The sequence below is a fragment of the Crotalus tigris genome, unplaced genomic scaffold, assembly GCF_016545835.1.
Source record: "Crotalus tigris isolate CLP2741 ecotype Arizona unplaced genomic scaffold, ASM1654583v1 scf7180000017873.753527, whole genome shotgun sequence".
NCBI classification, from domain to species: Eukaryota; Metazoa; Chordata; class Lepidosauria; order Squamata; family Viperidae; genus Crotalus; species Crotalus tigris.
Genome location: NW_024096692.1, coordinates 364,220 through 385,651, shown reverse-complemented (window position 1 = coordinate 385,651; position 21,432 = coordinate 364,220). Strand labels below are relative to the sequence as shown.

The 21,432-nt window shown below is 39.9% G+C and overlaps 1 protein-coding gene across 4 annotated transcripts in view; it reads right to left on the bottom strand.

The window, feature by feature from the left end:
- Nucleotides 1–21,432, bottom strand: part of THSD7A (thrombospondin type 1 domain containing 7A) — a 327,958-nt gene that overhangs the window by 295,969 nt on the left and 10,557 nt on the right. For 2 of the 4 annotated variants that reach the window (XM_039343800.1, XM_039343804.1), the window contains exon 2: nucleotides 1,147–1,256. The exons of the other annotated variants lie outside the window; for them this stretch is intronic. The gene's annotated coding sequence lies outside the window, so the exon portion shown is untranslated. The remainder of the gene's footprint in view (nucleotides 1–1,146; nucleotides 1,257–21,432) is intronic. 4 annotated transcript variants of the gene reach the window in all.

The following is a 21,432-nucleotide window of genomic DNA, read 5'->3' as shown; positions in this document are numbered from 1 at the left end:
ACGTTACAAGAAATTTCTGCAGATCCATTTCTGACAATGCAAAGCAGAAGACCAGATATAATTGTCCCACTTACACCTTTTCTCTCCAAGTGAAAAGAACCCAAAGGTAATACTTGGGATAACATCAAGTATTAACATTAGGCATACTACTCATTTGCCACACAAAGCTCAGTGGCAGAGTACAGAAACTTTGAGAATGAAGGATGAAATATTTAGAGAAAAAAACTTGATCAATACATTGCAGGAAAGTAGTGCAAAGTTTTGTTTCAGGTGCACATGAGATACTAGATGAGGGCTTTTCAACCAGTGGTATGGGTACCACCTGTAGTACATTGGCACCTGGCAGGTGGTTCGCGACCATCCTAGAAAAGTGGTAATGGGGGAGGGGAATGAGCTGAACCGGTGGCAGCACCGCACAAGCCTGAGTGAGAGATGGCTGGAGCTGCAGGGCTGTTGGCTCAGCGGAAGCGCCAGGATCAGTACTGCTTTCCAGATGATTGGCGCTTCTTTGGGGCTGCCAGGGGTCAGTGGAAGCACCAGGATCAGCGTCAGGCTCCAGCTGGAGCTTGGCTCTGAAACTGGTGCTTCTGTTGAGCCCAGAAGAAATGCCAATCAGCTGGAATGTTGCAGCATCTCCAGGGTCTTGTGATTTACATTCAGATACTTGGCAACTAATTCATATTTATGATGGTCACAGTGTCCCATGGTCATGTGAAGTGACCAAAACCTGCTGCAACCACCCAGCAGATGGGGGGAATAAAAACCAAACATACCTCACCCCACCCCCACTGCCAATCCTCAACAGAAATGCTCACAACAATGAAAACCTCAGACAGGAGGAAGAGTGCAGCTGGGCGGGCAAGCAGGTGTCTTGCTCGGCTGTGCCTTGGGGGGGCACTTTTTTCAGTGCCATTGTAACTTCAAACAGTCACTAAGCGAACTGTTGTAAGTCAAGGACTACCTGTACTTTCTCACTTTTTTCCTTTTTTTGGGGGGGTCATCAAGTTTTTGACATCTTGCTAGGTGACTGGTGGTACTCGGATGTTGCCATATCCTAAAAGTGGTACAATGGATGAAAAGGTTGAAAAGCCCTGTACTAGACAACTCATGGCCTGTTGAGTCATTGTTTCTTAAATATTTTCTTACCTAAGCAAAATGACCATGGATCACCACAAATCTCCTCTTCCCTTCTCCTTCCTTTCCTTTTCTTTTCTTCCCTTCTCCTTCCATTTCCAGCAGGCAATAAATGACTGCTCCTTGGTGGGGGAAGGAGGAAAGGGTTGAGAGATTGGCTGAGAAACTGTCACAGAATGACAGTTGAAATGAAGATCATGTAACAGCAACAGCTAGTAATACTGAAGCAGCTATAACTTTCTGAGATTTCATTTCCTTATCATAGTCATAGATTAAGATTTGGGGCACATTCTCAATAAACTAGCCTATTTGAGATACCTTGATTCAACATTCAAATATTTTAACACACTATTATTATTTAAATACAACAGTTTCTATGGTTTATATTATACGTTAAAACAGGGGTCCCCAAACTTTCTGGGTTGGTGGCCTAGTGGGAAAGAGAGGGGCAGGTATCTTTATGCACGCATGTGCACAGACACAAATGTGGCTGTGCAGGTGTGCATGCAAATGGGGCCGTGAGCTTGCGCACTCCGTACATGGGGCTGCTAGCACCAGTGTGGAGCTCACAGCTCGGCTAGTGCTGGCATGAGGCTCATGGCTTAATTAGTGCTGGGGTGAAGCTCACGGCTCGCAGCTCAGCTAGGGCCAGTGCAAGGGGGTGAGCGCGCACACACGCACTGGCCAGCCACTCACATGGCCCAGTGGCCAAGAGGCCACAGCCTGGTAGTGGGCCGAGGCCCATAGGTTGGGGATCTCTGCTTTAGAATGCTGACATCATGGTAATAATTTATTGTGTATAGTACTTTTTTAACTTCATATTTCCTATATTGTAATGCCATTTAATTTTACAAAGCTTGAGAGGTTTTTTGTTATGTGCCATCAAATACTTTTTGACTTCTAGCTAGCCTATAGATTTTATCTAAGACGTTCTATCTCTAACTTGTTCTTTTATGCCTTCCAGTGGCATATTCATTTATTTCCTTCTATGTTTCCCAGCACTGGAGCTTTTTTCAGAGAGTTGGGTCTTTGCATAATATGTCCAAAGTAAAATAATTTGTGAGAACTCTAGAGTGTTTTATTCAATGACCCATTGGTTTGTTTTCCATGGTATTCTCAGCACTCTTCTGCAACACCAAACTTTAAAAGTATTAAATCTTCTCCTGTCTAGCTTTTTTTAAGTCCAACTTTCATTTCCATGGTGTGTCACAGGAAATACCATGGCTTGTACAATTTTGATCTTTGTAGATATTGATACATCACAGCATTGAATATATTTTCCAAGGCCCTTATCTACCAAGTGCTAGTATGTGGCTATTTCTTGGCTGCTTTTTCCTTTATTGTTGATGGTTGATTCTAACAGGCAGGAGCTAACTTTAATATTTTCATTGCCAGGACTAAAATTGTTTGTCCTGCTTGTTGCCACTAGTTTGGTTTTCTTTGTATTTAAAAGTTAAGAGCAGGAATTTTTTTACTTATTAATGCCCTTATTATTTGCTATTTAAGTCTGCCATCAATGTATAAAAGTGTTACTTGATTTCTAGTTTGAGTATACTGATTTGTAAAAAAAAAATTAAGAAAATATCCCAACCTTTTTCAAGCTGATTTTTAAAGGAAACACATGTTATTCAATAAGTATCCAGTGCAACAGAAAAACAATAGGTCATTAATATAAACATAAGTATTTTGTTTAGTTGGGAGGTCTGCCAACATTTTCTTAAAACCACTTTTATACAGATCTGCTTTTCTGATTCTAAGACTTAGAGACAAGACAGAGAAGGGTGTGTACCATGGTTTCCTCCAAATTATGTAAATAGTCAAAAAAAGCTTGGAGAAAAATATGTAAGAAAGCCAACTTATTCAATATGCTGAAAGAATCGAGCATTTATATTTCTTGATCACCATTCCCTGTTTCAAATACCACTTAGCAAACTTCTTTTGAAACATGAGAATTTAAAAGCAGTTTTTTAAAAGGTGCAAGGACCTGTTAGTAAAAGAAAAAAAATTATACCGAATGTTCCCAAATTCTTGGACAAACTAAAGGAGCTTTTGGTATTCAAGCCATAATCCTTGCCTCTATGAATAAGTAAATTAAGGTTATTGTAAATTATTAAGGTTAATATGAACTGAACATTCATTGTAGCATACAGAATTTTTCTTTCTATATGCAAAGTATATTTTGCAACATTTGGAAAGGTATATAAAAATGGTTGCACAATTAATGAATTTGTCACACTTGTGAAATGGCATCTGTGCAAGAGACAGAAACAGAAAACTTCCAAGTATTATTTCTACATTTAACTGATAGTATATTTATGAATAAATAACCCAAAGCATATAATCTGTTGTCATCATATTCTGCCCTTTTTGTATTCTCACTCTGCCTTTCTTTGCCTGTAAGCTAAAGATATACACTACTGATTGATTTAATTATTTCTGTTATTTATTTCTATAATTATAACAGTTAATGATTTAATGTGCTTCTAACTCGTAAAAAATTAGCAGAAAATGTTGTGGTATTCAGTGTTTTATTCTGGAAAAGTCACAGACTTTGAACTAAAAATTATAACATGTATTGCTAAAGCAGGAGCATGTGAATTAAAGATCATTGAATAGATAGACATATGGAAGCTGTTATTTTACATAGTTCTAGGTAGTCTTTATTGACACAATTGGAACTTTTAATTAATTGCAGAGACCAAATACAATGAGTTTAGGAAGTCCTCAACTTATAACCACAATTGAGTCCAACATTTCTGTTGTTAAGTGAGACATTGTTATGTGAGTTTTGCCCCATTTTATGACCTTTCTTGCCACAGTTGTTAATGAATCACTACAATTGTTAAGATACTAACACAGTTGTTAAGTAAATCTAGCTTCCCCATTGACTTTGCTTATTAGTAGGTCACAAAAAGTGATCATAAGATCCCAGATCACTGCAATAGTCATAAATAAGAGTCAGTTGCCAAGCATCTGAATTTTGATCATGTGACCATGGGAGTATGCAACAGTTCTAAGTGTGAAAAGTCTCATAAGTCACTTTTTTCAGTGCCTTTTAACTTTGAATGATTACTGAGTGAACTGTAGTAAGTCAAGAACTACCTGTAACAAGATATATAGCTTAACACTGTAAACCTTATTTGTGGCAACAAGTAGCATGACCTTTGCAGATGGTCTTTATTTTTGCAAGACCCTATATATAAAGCAAGGCATTTACTGGATGCAGGAAAAAAAACTATTTTGCATCATGCAACAATTAGGTTGCATATAGAAGCTCTTCGAGCAAATACAAGCTCACTTTAGTGATCCATAGCAAAAGCAAACAGGAATGGTGGTTTTACATCTCTTTCTAACTTGTTTAAAAATATACAAGTCTATAGCAATAGCACTTATACTTATATACTAAGCTTTTACAAAGTCAGTATATTGCCCCCAACAATCTGGGTGAATCTTGAAACATTTTCTTAAGGCAATCTTAATATATTTGGCTCTGTTCAACAATTCATAAATCTAAATGTCCACTTAACAGTTTGGGGGGGGGCAAAATCAACTGAGATGAATATTTTAAAAAAATCTTTAGAGCATTTATATAAATCTAACTTCCTGAAAAGTACAGATGCTTCAGTAATTACTCAAAGATGGTCAGAGTCGTTCTCACAACTTTGAACAGTAATGATACCTCTTGTTTGATTAGTGCATTAGTGTAATGCACTCTGCAAATTTATTCTTCGTAAAGCAGGTGATAAGATATATTTTATAAAATTGCTAATACTGATTACTGATAATTTTTGTTTATATAAAGAATATAGTTATGGACTTCCTGTGGATGAAGCAGCTACGATGGCTGCTTCTCACAAAGCAGCCCGTTCCTGGGTTGTGTAAAAGCCGCAGGACTTTTACAATCAGCTGTCCTGCAGCTTGAATCTCTTCCCTGGGAAAAAGGGAAGAGAAGAGCTGCTCAGGTAGAGGTAAGAGCTCCCCTGGATCCCCATAATTTCAGGGATCGGAAGGTAGAGCTGCCTCGGAGCCTGAGCCAACTCTGCACTCTAGGACGTCTTTGTCCCGAAGTTCTGGGATGAAGCAAGGTGCCGCTCCCACATCTGCTTTTTTTAGAGGCTTGTGAGTATTCAAATGCAGATGGAGCAGACCAGGAGAAAGTGGATTTAAGATTTATTGTGACTTTAACTCCTGCAAGCATCTTCTCCCCTTTTTTTGTTTACTTTCCCTTTTGAAGAAAGGGAAAGTGAAAGGCAAAATGGCGACTGTCTTTCTTGTTTGACTTTGTAACAAAGTTAAAAGTTCACATTTTAAATACAGAGGCAAGAATTTTGTTCTTCTTTCTTTCTTTTTCTTCCTTCTTTTTTATTATTTAAAGAACTGTGATATTATAGAGGCAAGAATTTTGCTCCTTTGAACTTAACAGAATGGCTTCAAAACGTTTGGTCTCTGTCCCTAAAGCTTCCATCTCTTCTCCAATGACTCAGCCTGCTTCTCAGCCTAAACCAAAATCACCCCCACCCTTTCCTCCTCCTGCAATCTCTTTCAAAGACTTACAAGAGGCTTTAAAAATGACTGCTTTGAATATTAAAGAGGAGGTAAAAGATCTTATAATTGCAGAGAGGGCTATTACAGAAGAATTATTGGAGAAAAAGAACAAGCAAGTCAGAGAAGACATACTTTTTGCATTTTCTGGTCTTGCCCTGCATATTGAAAGGATTGACAATAAAATGGAAGAGATTACTGAAAATGCAGCAAAACTTGAATTTAGAATGGAGGAAGTGGAGAATAAGATAGAAGTTACACATGATGAACAAACTATTTCACAATACAGAGAAATGGAGTTCGCATTGCGTATCCAGGTTTTGAAAGAAAATTCCCAGGAAGATTTGAAGATGCTTATTATTAGAGATATTGCTTTTAATCTTGAATGGAGACCAGAAGAAGTTGGGAATGAGATAGAAAAAATCTTCAGAGTCAACTCACGGGTTGCTAGACAGAGAATAGACTAATGCAGGTGTCAGAGGTTCCGACTAATGAAGCACTTCAAAGAACTTTCAGGCATGTTTCCTAAAGTCTTTATTACAGAGCTACAAATTGCCGGTCACCATCATGGACGTTGTGATGCCAGAATCTGACTTCCTCTCGCTTGCATCAATCTTTTCTTGCTAAACCCCTCCCTTATCTTGCAGTCACAAGTCACATTATCCAATTAGTGTGAAGGTCAAAAGTTTACTTCCTCTTTCTTTCCCGGGCTTTTTCCCCCCACTCTAAGCTATGTATTAACCCAGTAAATACCAGACAGTTTTGCATATTGTCAAAAGCAAGAATATACAGTATTTGCAGCATTGACATCCGGCCTCCCTTACAAGAAGGACAGATCCTGTAAAGTAAACAAAAGCATATGTTAAGGGTTATCTTTTGGTTTGCTGGGGTGTTTCACATGAAACCTTTCGATCAATCTGTCAGCGTTCACTTCACTAGATTTCACCCAGGTGGCTTCAGACAATGGGTATCCCTTCCATTGTACTAAGTACTGTAATTTCCCCCTAAAGATTCTGGAGTCAAGAATACGTTTCACTTCATAGTGGGTCTGCCCTGCCACTACGAGGGGCCCAGGTGCTTTCTTTGGAGGAGGTCTTAAAGTGGAGCCCCGATAAGGCTTCAACAAACTACAATGGAAAACTGGGTGAATTTTCCCTAACAGTTTAGGGAGTTTTAGTTGTACTGTGACCGGGTTGATGACCTTTACTATGGGGAAAGGCCCCAAGAATTTTGGTCCCAATTTCTTGCTGGGCAATTTGAGGCGTAGATATTTAGTTGACAGATAGACCTTTTCCCCAACTTGGAATGTTGTTTGGGGAGCCCTCTTTTTATCAGCCTGCTTTTTATAGGCTTCAAAAGTCTTTTTTAAAGCAGTTTTTGTGTTTTTCCAAACTTCTTCCCACCCTCTCACCCACTGATCAAGTGTCTGGGAAGCGGAGGGCAACTGAGGATATTCAGGTATTGGGTTAAATTCTTTCCCTGTGGCTACTTTGAAAGGCGTGTAGCCGGTGCTGCTGTGCACAGAATTATTGTACGCCACCTCCACAAAAGGGAGGAGATCAGTCCAGTTCGTCTGTTGGTAAGAAAAATAGCACCTAAGATATTGCTCCACCATTTTGTTAGCGGCTTCGGTGGCCCCATTGGTGGGCGGATGAAAAGCAGATGATAACCCTTGAGATGATCCAATCAATGTAAGGAAATTTCTCCAAAACTTCACTGTGAATTGCACCCCCCTGTCTGAGATTATTCGCTTAGGGGCACCATGCAGCCGGTAGATATGTTTCAGGAACAATTTGGCCAGTCGTTGGGCAGATGGGAGTCCTTTGCAGGCGATGAAATGAGCCTGTTTCGAGAACAGGTCTATTACAGTCCAGATGACAGTATTTCCCCTACTTTCAGGTAGGTCCACTATAAAGTCCATAGCTATTTCTTCCCAGGGTTGAGAAGGGTCTGCCACGGGTTGCAGTAACCCAGGAGTTTTCCCCGGGATTCTTTTCATTGTGGCACATACAGTACAACTTTTTACATAGTTTTCCACATCCTTTTTCAGCCCCGCCACCAGAATTGCCGGCAGGTGAGGTGTAGGGTTTTCAAATATCCAAAGTGTCCAGCCTGCTTTACATTGTGGTTGTGTTTGAGAGCATTAAGACGGAGTGCTTCTGGCAAATATAACTTCCCCCCTTTGTAAGCCAAGCCATCCCTGCATGTTAGGGACGCTTGATTATCTTTGAACCATTAGTCAGTGAGGAGCTCTCGTTTTATTTTCTTCACTCCAGGGCCATCAGGATTGGGGACCCTGCAAGGTGTAAGTTGAGCAACAGTTTGTGGATCGGGAATAATTGCCTCGTTAACCTGCTCTCATTCGCTTTTGTACTGGGGTAACCGGGATAGCGCATCAGCTAGAAAGTTCTTTCCTCCTGATATGTACTTTAGAGTGAAGTTGAAGCGGTTAAAGTACTGTGCCCACCGTACTTGCTTTGGTGACAATTTGCGGGGAGTTTTCAGTGCCTCTAGGTTTTTGTGATCTGTCCATACCTCAAATGGCACCTTGCTCCCTTCCACATAGTGTCGCCAGTTCAATAGCGCCCACCTAATTGTGAAGGCCTCTTTCTCCCAGATTGCCCATCTTCGCTCGCTCTCAGTGAATTTCTTAGAGGTGTAGGCACAGGGTTGCAGGATCCCATTTTTGTTCTTTTGAAGTAACACTGCTCCAACTGCCACATCGCTGGCATCGGCTTGAATCACACCTGGGCAGGGGTGCTTTAGATCCGGTTCAGCGGCAAATAGTCTCTTTAACTTCTCAAAAGCTGTTTGACAGCTCATTGTCCATGCTAGTGGTTGGCCCGGTCGTGGCTTCCCTCCTCCTTTGCCTGTTTTGAGTAGTTCTGTAAGAGGTAGGGCAATCTCAGCAAAAGAAGGGATGAATTGACGATAAAAGTTGGCAAAACCCAGAAAGCTCTGGAGCTGTTTGCGAGTCTTTGGGGGCTACCATTCGATTATAGTTTTCACCTTGGCCGGATCCATTTCAATACCCTCATTGGAAATTCGGTAGCCACGATAGTCTAATTGGGTTTGGTGAAATTCACATTTTGACAATTTGACATAAAGCTTGGCATTCAATAGTTTCTTTAACACTTCTCTCACTAGCTTTATGTGATCAGTCATATTTGTGCTGTATATCAGGATATCATCAAGATACACCAAAACCCCTTTGTACAAGTGATCATGTAGAACCTCATTAATCAACTGCACAAATACAGCTGGGGCCCCCTGTAGTCCAAATGGCATGACTTTGAACTGATAGCTCCCCATAGGACAGTTAAAGGCAGTTTTCCACTCGTCTCCCTCTTTTATTCTCACCCGGTAGTATGCCTCTCTTAGGTCTAACTTAGTGAAGACACTCCCCTTAGCCAGATGGGTCAATAAATCCTTTAGGAGGGGGAGGGGTATTTATTTTCCACACTTACAACGTTGAGTCCCTTGTAGTCTATGCAGAGACGAAGAGACCCATCTTTTTTCTCTTTGAACAACACGGGCTCCCACGGAAGATTTGGCCCATTCAATAAACCCCCTCGCTAGGTTTTTGTTCACATATCGCTGCATCTCCTCCATTTCGAGGGGGGACATAGCATACATCCTCGGACATGGGAGTGTGGCTCCCGGCATCAATTCAATGGAGCAGTCATTGGGTCTGTGAGGGGGTAGGGCATCACATTCTTTTTCACTGAACACCTCCGCCAGGCCCAAGTATTCTTTGGGGATGACTGGTTCGCCTGGAGTCAGTGAGGCGGCCATGTGCGCTCGCTAATTGGGTGGCCTAAGATGCCCAATAACATCTGTTGAATCAATGGGGGGATCAGGCCCTATAGGTAGTCTCACAATTCTCATTCTTTTCTCCCACCAGATAAACGGCTTCCATTTGTCCAACCAGGCTAGTCCTAGGATCACCGCCTCGATCATTTTTGGAGCCACCAGGAAACGAATAAACTCCCAGTGTGCACCTATTTCTAAGCGTAAAGGCTCAGTTAATTGTGTAATAAGAGTCCCTCCCATCAGGGAGCCATCGGCTTGCTCAAATCTCATCGGTTTGGAAAGCTGTTTTGCCCTTATGCCCATTTTCATGGCAAACGCCAGACTAATAATGCAGTGGGTACATCCTGAATCAATTAGTACGTTTAAGTCTATTTGTGCCCCAGACTTAGGGATTATAAGTTTGGCAGCCAGTGAAAAAGGCAGGATTTGTCGACTCACCATTGGGTCATTTTCTCCTTCATCGTCACTATCAAAGAAGGGTAGAGCAGGGGCAGGTCCACCTGGAGTCTTGGCATCCTCCTGTGTGTGGGGTATAACCTGGGCAACTGGTTCTTGTGTGAGTCGATTGGATTTTTCTCTCATCAGCCGCTGAGCAGGTTTCTTTTGCATTGCCAGTCCTGGCTTGCTCTGCAGTCGAGGGTAGGGGACTGGACAGGTGGCCGCTTGGTGTCCTCCTTGTCCACACCGGAAACACTCGAAGGAAGGACGTGCAGGTGGCCTGGGTCTCTCAGCCCTTGCAGTAGTTGAAGGCTTTCGTGGGGGTGATTGCTGTCCAGGTAGCTCTGGTTGCTGTTCGGGTTCATGTGGGGGAGGCTTTTTATAGCGAGAGAGCTTAACATCTAGCTTCACGGCTGTCTGGTACCACTCCTGCAGTCGATCAGGTATTTCTCGATAGATGCAGGCCTGAGAGAGGTGATCGTCTAATCCCTCAATGAAGTAATGGATGAGGGACTGCTCAGGCCACTCCTCTATTCGACCTGCTATCTTGTGGAATTCTCACACGTACTCCAGGGCAGGCCTCCCAGCTTGTTTTATTTTGTGAATTTGTCCTGCTGCTTTGAGGCCAATGCATGGGTCCTCAAATCGTTCTCTCAGACTTAAAAGAAAGCGGTGGGGATCTTCCAATTCAGGGGCTTGCTCACTATATAAATGGTTCAGCCATTCAGATGCTTCTCCCTCTAGGTTGGACGCAATAACATCGACCATGGCCCCTGGTTCCAGGTACAGATAGGCCCAGCATTTCAAGTGAAAACGCACTTGGTTGAGAAAAAAAATCAGCTTCTCTGGGTCCCCATCAAAGGTTGCATTGAACGGTGGTGCGAACACAGGCTGCTGTGGCTCCCACTGGGGCTGGTTCTACAGTTGCTGGGCCCTCTGCTGCTGGCCAGCGGGATTGGATGATGCCCCCTGCTGCTGTAGGCTTCCCAATGGTGGCTGCGCAAGTGGGGGTTGTAGTGGTCTTCTCTGTTGTTGGAATGCAGGGGGTGGTGGTGCCCTCTGCTGCTGCTGATCATTCATCTGCTGGGGAAACCCATCTACCCATTGCTGCAGATGCCTCAGACTGGAACTCACCCTCTCTTCAGGGTTGGGGTCTCTGGCCGGTGAAGGCAGGGTCTGACAGGCTTCCTGCTGGGCTCCCCACTGCTCTTGTGGCCACCCCAGTTGCTGTAGGCCCCAACCTGGCTGCAGATTTATGCCCAGGGGTTGCACATTTGGGGGCTGTAGCCAACCTCCTTGCTGTGGCTGTTCTCCCCACAGCTGCTGATTTCCTGGCTTCTGTACCACCCCAAGACATTGCAAGGCCTCTATTAGCTGTGGTAAGTTCAGAGGACATGGATCAGCCACCTGCTGGGAAACCCAATTTCCCCCTTGCTGCAGAGGATTCAGACTGGGATTCTCTCTCTCAGGGCTGGAGTCCATGGCAGGAACATTTGCAATAGAAGGGCTGTAGGTTTCACTTTGTAGGAACTGATTTCTGGTTTTCATTTCTAAGTTTTGAAATCTTTCCAACGACTCACCCATAACTGTGTTATCTGTCCATTCTGCTTTTGAAGTCTTTGCTCTCAGCTGGGAAATCTGCCAAATTCCTCTCTCCACCAGCTTGCTGGCTGTCGCTTTCCCCCCCGGGGAAACTGTAGCAGCCACGGGGCTGGTCTCAGGCAATCTTTCTTTCTCCATAATGAGATCTTCCCCGAAACTTTGCCAGCTCCTCTCAAGCATAGAGGCAGCTGATGGAGTTCAGGACCGCAGGTCGTTTGAAAAGAATGTTGGATTCTGGCATGATGTCAGAGGTTCCGACTAATGAAGCACTTCAAAGAACTTTCAGGCATGTTTCCTAAAGTCTTTATTACAGAGCTACAAATTGCCAATCACCATCATGGACGTTGTGATGCCAGAATCTGACTTCCTCTCGCTGGCATCAATCTTTTCTTGCTAAACCCCTCCCTTATCTTGCAGTCACAAGTCACATTATCCAATTAGTGTGAAGGTCAAAAGTTTACTTCCTCTTTCTTTCCCGGGCTTCCCCCCCCCACTCTAAGCTATGTATTAACCCAGTAAATACCAGAGTTTTGCATATTGTCAAAAGCAAGAATATATAGTATTTGCAGCATTGACAGCAGGTTATGAAGGATTTGATTCACAGTGATCAATCAGGATTCATAACAGGGCGATATATGAAATATAATGTTAGACAAATTATTAACTTAATTGAGTATTTGGATAAGAACAACCAGATTCCTGTGGTTTTTATATTTTTGGATGCTGAAAAAGCCTTTGATCAATTAGATTGGCAATTCTTATTCTCATTGGTAGAGAAAATGAATTTTGGGGATAATTTTTTACATGCACTTAAAGCTATATATCAGCAACAATTGGCTCAAATTGTTGTTAATGGGGGATTGACTGAGACTTTTAATATTGAAAAAGGGACAAGACAAGGATGTCCATTATCTCCATTGTTATTTGTTTCAACATTGGAGATTTTGTTGATCCAGATTCGAGAATCAATGGTAATCAAGGGCATAAAGATAAGAAAAAATGAGTATAAATTACGGGCTTTTGCGGATGATTTGGTTTTGATTTTTGAACAAACGATTAAAGCAGTTGATAGTTTATTAGAACTTATAACACAGTATGGAAAAGTTTCTGGTTTTAAAGTCAATAACCATAAGACTAAGATATTATCTAAGAATATGTTAGCCAATGACAAGGAAAGTTTGATTAAAGCTACAGGTTTTCAGATGGTGAAAAAGGTTAAATATCTGGGAGTATATTTAACTGCCTCAAATGGAAAATTGTATAAAAATAATTATGAATTATTATGGGCAAAAGTGCAAAAGGATTTAAATGACTGGAAAAAATTGCAATTGTCACTGTTGGGGAGAAATTCAGCTGTAAAAATGAATGTTCTACCAAAGTTTCTTTTCTTGTTTCAGATGATACCTATTTTAAAAAAAGATGTAAATTTGGAGGAATGGCAGAAGGGTATCAATAAATTCATTTGGGCTGGGAAAAAACCAAGGGTTAAGTTTAAGATTTTGCAAGATGCCCGAGAAAGAGGAGGACTTAAAGCATCTAACTTGAAATTATACTATGATGCAGCCGCCTTAACTTGGATAAGTGATTGGCTTAATTTAACAAATAAGGATATTCTTGTTCTTGAAGGATGGGATTTAATGTATGGTTGGCATGCATATTTAATTTTTAATAAGAAAGTGGACCTGGCTTTCAAATCACATATTTTGAGGAGTGCCTTACTTCGAGTTTGGAAAAAGTATTAGTATAGGTTAAACTATAAAATACCTATCTGGGGGATTCCTAGTCATGCAATTGAGGGGATTTCTAAGGGGATGAATTTTGATAAAATTTCGTATAAAGAATTATTAACTTGGTCAGGTTCGGATTGGCATTTAAAATCTCTAGATGCATTAAGGCAAGAAAATATTCTACAGTCATGGTTTCAATATTTACAAATAGTGGACAGGTGGACTGTAGATAAAAAAGAAGGAATAACACTAGAAGATGGAAATCTGGTTATTCAGATTAAAGATCAGAGTCAGGCCCATATAAAAAGAATTTACAATGCTTTAATAGAATTAGACTCTGAAACAGAATTGGTTAAAGACTGTATGATTAAATGGGCTCAGAATATCCAGGATCCGATCCCATTGGACTTATGGGAGACAATTTGGATTAGAAATGTTAGAGTTACATAAGCTCAAAATTTGAGGGAAAATTTTTATAAAATGTTTTACAGATGGCATTTAGATTTTGTACGTATCCAAATTTACAACCCAAATGTTGGAGATGTTGTAATATGGATGCGACATATTTTCATGTTTGGTGGAATTGTAAAAAGGTAAAGGCTTTTTGGATTATGATTTGGTGGAACATTCAAAAGATTTTTAAAAGGAAGATAAAGTTCACCCCTCAATTATTCTTATTGGGTATCTTTGTGGATTTAAATGACAAAGAAACTACTTTAATGTTGAATTTATTAACTGCAGCAAGGTTATTAGTAGGTTCCTATTGGAAGAAGGACTCGTTGCCTACTTTAGAAGAATGGATATTTAAAGTTTCTAACTTTGCAGAAATGGCAAAAATTTCTGCTTATTTGAAGGATCATACACAAAAAAGATATATTATTGTATGGGGAAGATGGATAGATTATATTCAGAAAAAATATGGGACTATAAAATTTCATTTATTTTATGAGTAAATTTTATAGTAACTTGTAGAGATTTGTTTATATGACTTAATTTAAGGGGAGTTAAAGGTTAAGTATGATGTTTTTTCTTCTCTTTTTTTTCTTTTTTCTTTTTCTTTTATTATTGTTAACCTTCTTATTAATAACCCTATATTATGCTGGGAAAGATTGAGGGCAATAGAAGAAGGGGACGACAGAGAATGAGATGGCTGGATGGAGTCACTGAAGCAGTAGGTGTGAATTTAAATGGACTCCAGAAGATGGTAGAGGACAGGAAGACCTGGAGGAATGTTGTCCATGGGGTCGCGATGGGTCGGACACGACTTCGCAATTAACAACAACAATTCTGCTCTGGGAAGCGAGAGGGGGAGGGTGGTGGGTGAGTGGGTGGGTAATGATAATATAGTCATGGCAAATGCTTGGGCATTTCCCCTATGCTGCGTTCATGTGTGTGAGAGGAATGAGAGGGGAGGAAGGAGTAGGGAGGAAGTAGGATGGTTAGAGGAGATGGGGAGGGGAAGAGAGTAGGAGGGGAGGAGAGAAAGAGGAGGGAAGTAGGGAAGGTTTAGAGAGGGTGGACGCAGCCTGGGGGGAATGGGCAGGTGGTACCAATGGTTAATTGTATTTTGTATGAATAAATGGAAAATAAAAACTTTTTTAATTAAAAAAAAGAATATAGTTATCTATATTTTCTATAAAGTATTTAGTTATTGATAATGAGAAATGGAATTTCTTTCCTATTATGAGAAATAGAATAACAGTATAATCTATGTATCTTTGTCAGCATTTGTGTAAATTTCACTGTCCAGTTTCTTCTTCTGAACTGCCTTCAATGGAGAGTGCTTTCTGGGAAGGAAATTAGGTAAGGAGATCATAGGCCACATCTGAGAGATCATCTTTCTGCCTAGAAGAGATTTATTTCAATGTTTCTCCAGGGAGCATTTCTGTGACATTTTCAAGCAATTCTCTAGTTTGTAGAGCTACAACAATGACAAATGGGTATGGATTAAGGGATCTAGTGCAATACTTAAGGATCTTAATTTGTGAGGAGGCATATCTTTTGAAGATCTCGTTATATGAATTTAATTAAATGCTTTGGGATGACTTTAAATAAAACAGCAATAACAGTATTTATATACTTTCATAGTTGGCAGTATAATATATATTTAATACATAAGCATTATCCATATAGCTTTGATACACTTTGCCAATTTAATTTTGTCGGGTCTTATTTGAATATAAAATTGCTGAGAGTTGATTTCATAGGCTTAAGGATGAAAAAAATCACAGATAACTCATCATAACAAATTGTTATGCAAATTTGCTGTTGGAAGTGATTATCATTAAAATAATAAACACATTTTTGGTAGCCTTCTGTCAGTAACAGCAGCCAAAAAAGTCTGTTTTGATAATCCAGTACCAGAAAGGGCAAAGAGAGCTCCTTCCCTCCCTCCCCCCCACTCGCTCTATCTCCATCTCACATATCTTTGCAGTATGATAGGAAGTTTTAAGGGAAATGTCATTGAAATATCATTCCTTAAATGAAAGGAAACTGTTGAAAGAAGGAAGAAATCCTTAATGCCCTGCAGCTCAGAATTTACAAACTTCCCTTCCCTCCAGCTTTTTAGTTAATTACATAAAGGCCTGAGAGAGCAAGAATAAAAAATGGAAATCACTGGAAATTGTGAATCACTTTTTGTAAAGCAAAGTCTATGTACCCAAATCTGCCTAACCACCAAGTTGACCACTGCTTACTCTATGTGGAAAACCAACAGAAATATAAAATGGCTTAATATAGTATAAATAAATGTCTATGAAGATTCTTAGTCATACAGGTCATGGTTATCCCAAAGGTGCTTTTTCAAAAGGCAGATGGACATTCTTGTTTTTCCATGAAATAAATTCACTTCTCATCCAAGAAGCTTCTTCAGAGCTAAGAAGTAAAATGTCTTCAAGGAAAAACAAGAAAATCCTGTTGCCTTTTTAAAAAGCACCTTTGGGATAGTGCTAATAAATTCTATTGGTAATTATTTCCTATCAATAAAGTTAAAATGTGTTGTTAGTATTTGAAATATATTTTGAGAAAATATACTTATGAATTATTCTCAGCAGTATAGATCATTTTTTCACAACAGACCCAAGTTAGGAGTCCTGAGACATCACACTAATGTCCACAAACCACTAATTTGAAACAATCTAAAAGTAGGGCAAATGAGTTTTGATTTTCCTCAGGGAAGCTTAGCTTCTCTTTCACGTAGTGTTTTCCCTTTTGTCCCACTTCTTTTGTGAATTAGACAAGACCACAATATGCAGACAATCTTTTGCTGACTGATGTATTCTATTGATTTATTGCTGTCCAGCTATTGTAAAGATCAGGACAGATGGTCATCTTCCTTGCTTATCTGCCCACTTCACAGCCAGTAACATTCATTTCAAGGGAAATTTGTTTTTTCCTCAGCTACTATCATTAATGTGATATATAATGAAGAGGAAAATGTATAATGGCAGCCCTGACCTTTGATTTATATCTTTACATTTTTCCCAGATTGCTCTGGTTAACATTTTTCAAGATCCAACTATTGACCTAGCCTTACAGAAAACTTTAGCGGCTTCCAGCTCTTTGCTCCTATCTCTGTTGATTTGCAACTCATTTTGGGATCAGGCTCCAAAAAATTTCCTGCTCTGAAGAATTAAAGAAGTAAATGCTAAAAGATCCAGGCTGAAAGGTTCACACAAACAATGCATTTACATTCACATAGCTTGCTGGAATGAATTCTGGTCTCAAACAAGATCGTTTCCCAAAGACTCTGATTGAGACTCAGTGTGAACAAATCCAGCCTACAAAAAAAAAAAGAAGAAGAAGAAGAATTAGTATTTTCTGCAAGTTGAGAATAATTCAGAAGCAATGGCCGTAAAGTAGATGCTGCTGTCTCCTAGTGGTAGGACTATCTCAATGTCTCAATTTGCATAAGGAGTCTGCCTGATTTTGTTTTCGTAGATTCTGTCTGGTCTTAGCAAATATAGTTTTCTAGATTTTTTTTTTGCATCTAGCAAGTATCTATTAATGATGTTTTTCATGTTCATAAAGAATCATGATGGTGTTTTACATACAATTATCACAATTAAATTGTTTGAGACTAGCCTCCCATATAGTGTACAGAGTTTACATACTTATAAGGCTAAGCTAATGAGGTCTTCTGGTTGCATGTAAAAAGTTCAATCTATATTAATTCATTGTGCCATTATTTTCTTTTTGCATTTTCTCTGTTTCCCAGAGAAATTCAATTCTGTAAATGAGTCAATAGGATCACTGCACTAGCAAAATCCTTCATAGTTGACCACAAGCTGCCACAGACTGATAAAAAGTGACACAATACTTGCAGCTGACCTCAATCAACAAAAAAATGTGAAGTACATTTAAACTGACAATCATACAAATGCAAAATTGACATTTATTGATTTTCACTTGTCACTCACCTCCAAACTTTACAGAGAGATAGGAAACCAAACAATTAGCTCTCTTTAAAGAGCTTTTTTTGTCATAACAGGTAGTGTGGTAACCAGAAGAAATAACAAAGTTTGCAGAAAGCAATTATTTGAGGCCTACAACCTTTACGGAGACAGCCAGCTAAAATACCAGAAATTGAAAGATGTTCAGTGTGGGTGCTCAATAGTAGCACATAACCAAACCTCAATAGTAACACATGATCAAATGCTTCATAGTTTGGGACCGGGTTAGATGAGAGATTGTCTCTTCCCAGTTACATCCACCTGAGACACTGAAGCGGAGAGGCAAGGAATGTTGTGGGTCTCATCTGCTGGAACCCAAGAGAAGGCTGAACCCCTTGGTAGGACCAAATGAATGGTCTCTATGGTGGCTCCATCTGTTTGGAATATCATCCCCGCAGAGATTATACTGATCCCTCCTTTTTGTAAGGTCTTGGAGATCTGGTGCTGCCAATGGGCCTGGGGAATCCAGAGTGGGATGAAGCTTATCAAGTGGCTCATTTCATTGTGTGTTGTCACCAGGGGTGGAGCATTATTGTTTTTTATTCTTTTATTTGGGGGTTTTATTGTTTGTAAGCCACCCACAATCTTACAAACAAATGAACCTACCTGGTTTAGAAAAGCTACATAGGGTAAACCTTGACTAGCACCTGTGTAGAGGCCCATGAGGAAATACCAGAGTCATAGGGTAGGCTGGAAATTTGAAAAAAAAATCAAACATCTGTATTGTTGCCAAGAAAACTATATAACATAGCCATGATATCAGCTTTATGGTATACAGTCTAAATTAAAAGGCTAATGAAGAGCTAATTAAAAAAATAGTTACTGATTAGTAAATATCTTTTAAAATTAAAAGCTCACCTAAAAATCAACATAAATCCCATCATTGGAAAGAAAAATGCCAGATGCCAGGGCAATTGAAAACAAACTGTTTGAAACTCTAATATAAACCATGTATGGCCATTGTGGAATCTGCGTGCAATAAAAGGCAAGTTATGCATTGTAAAGAGTGACTAAGCAGTAAGGTTGATTTCTGGCACATTCGCCTTATATATAACTTATAAAACATTATTACATTATATGGAACATTATACCCCTCCAAGGGGTCCATGGTATACGTGCTTTGCCCAGGAATAGCCCATTGCAAATTAATGTGGGTCCTCCCTTGCTGATCAATGGGCTAATAGCATCCAATAAAATGTTTTTTTCTTCTAAAAATGACTTTGATCTTGGAATCTCTTGAACAGAGATCTTCTTGTATAATAAAAGCATTCAAATATTTTCTATTTAGTCTGCAGCAGAGAGAGAGAGAGAGATTTAGTGTCTATTGTATAGAACTGACATCTCCTGTCACGGAGTTCTACACTGTCTAGAGTGTTTATTTCCTCAAACTGTGTGCCTGTAGCATAAAAGTAAGGATTAGTAATGAGGTGTCCACCCCAGTTTTCTGACTTACACTTGAAAGTATGCCAACTTGGTGGCCACTTAATTTCTTATTGCTGCATTTTTACTTCCAAGTACAGAGAAGGAACTTGGTTGTATTATTTGTCTCAAAGGACCACACTTTGGCTAGACTTGTGTAATGTACTATGTCTTTGTCTGAGGCAGCAAAAAATCTAGCCCTATTTTTGTGCTACAGCAGCTTGTTGACTAATTCACAAAGAAGATGGGGTCACGTTATTCTCCTAAGCACCGGAGGGAAAGACAAGAAACAATGCTTGGAAACTGATCAAAGAGAGAAGCAACCTGGAATTAAGGGGAAACTTCCTGACAGTGAGTACAATCAATCAGTGGAATAGCTTTCCCCCAGAAATTGTGGGTGCTTCAAAATTGGAGATTTTTAAAAAGAGGCTAGACAGTCACTTGTCTGAGATGGTATAGGTTCTCCTGCTTGAGCAGGGTGCTGGACTAGAAGACCATGTTGCCATTACGGAAACATAGTGGGATGAAACCCACAAATGGAACACACAGCTAGAGGGATTTAAATTATTTAAAAAAAACAGACCAAATAAAAGAGGAGGTGGAGTTGCTCTCTATATAAGAAATAACTACATCTCTACAAAAATAGAGCACAACAATGATGAAAACTGTCTTGAATGCATTTGGGTCAATATAAAAGGGGGGGGGGAGAAATGACAGTGCCATAGGTGTATATTATAGGCCACCCAACCAAACAGACAAAATATATGAACTTTTTGCTAGTCAACTAACTAAGGTATGTAGGAAGCATATCACAATAGTAATGGGGGACTTTAACTACCCTGACATCAACTGAGAGACAAACTCTGCACCAAGTGAAAGATCAAACAGATTCCTGACAAACTTAGCAGACAACTTTGTCTCCCAAAAAGTAGAGAAGGGAACTAGAGGATTAGCCATTTTGGATCTAATTCTCACTAACAGAGATGAAATGATAGAAGGTATTGAAGCCATAGGAATCTTGGGAGGAAATGATCATGCAATATTGGAATTCAATATTATGGAAGCACAAGCAATAGAACACAGTCAAACCAGAGCCTTGGATTCAAGAGAGCTAGTTTCAGCAAATGTAGAGAGGGTTTGAGAAGGATTCCATGGATGAGAATTCTCCAGGGGAAAACAACTCAAGAAGCTTGGGAAATTTTGAAAAGTGAGATAATAAAAGCCCAGTCTAGCACAATACCAACAAAGAGGAAAAATAACAGCTCTCAAAAGAAACCAGCATGGCTGCATAAAGAACTCTCTGATAAATTGAAAGAGAAAAAGGACAAGTATAGAAAGTGGAAAGAGGGACACATAACTAAGGCAGAATATCAGCAAATAGCCCGAGCCTGCAAAGATGAAGTGAGGAAAGCTAAAGCTCAAAATGAACTAAGGCTTGCAACCAAAGTCAAAAATAACAAAAAAAGCTTCATGCCAGACAAATCTTATTGCATTCTTTGACCAAGTGACAAAATTAGTGGACCAGAGGAATGCTGTGGATATAATTTACTTGGACTTCAGTAAGGCATTTGACAAAGTAGATCACAACCTACTACTTGATAAGATAGAAAAATGCGGGTTAGACAGCATCACCACCAGATGGATCTGTAGCTGGTTGACTGGCTGTACTCAGCATGTAGTCCTCAATGGAACCACATCTACATGGAGGGACGTGTGTAGTGGGGTGCCCCAGGGCTCTGTTCAGGGCCCAGTGCTCTTCAACATCTTCATCAACGATTTGGACAAGGGGATAGATGGGGAACTCATCAAATTTGCAGACAACATCAAGCTGGCAGGAATAGCCAACACTCCAGAAGACAGGCTTACAATACAGGAGGATCATCTGAACAGACTTGAACACTGGGCGCTATCTAACAAAATGAAATTCAATGGTGAAAAAAGTAAGGTTCTACATTTAGGCAAGAAAAACCAAATGTACAGGTATATTATAGGGGGCACCTTGCTCAATAGTAGTAACTGTGAGAGGGATCTCAGAGTCTTACTAGACAATCACTTAAATATGAGCCAGCAGTGTGCTGCAGTTCCCAAACAAGCCAACACAGTGCTAGGCTGCATTAACAGAGGGATAGAATCAAGATCATGTGAAGTATTAATACTACTTTATAATGCCTTGGTAAAGTCACACTTGGAATACTGCATCCAGTTTTGGTCACCACGATGTGAAAAAGATGTTGAGACTCTAGAAAGAGTACAGAGAAGAGCAACAAAGATGATTAGGGGACTGGAAGCTAAAATATATAAGGAAC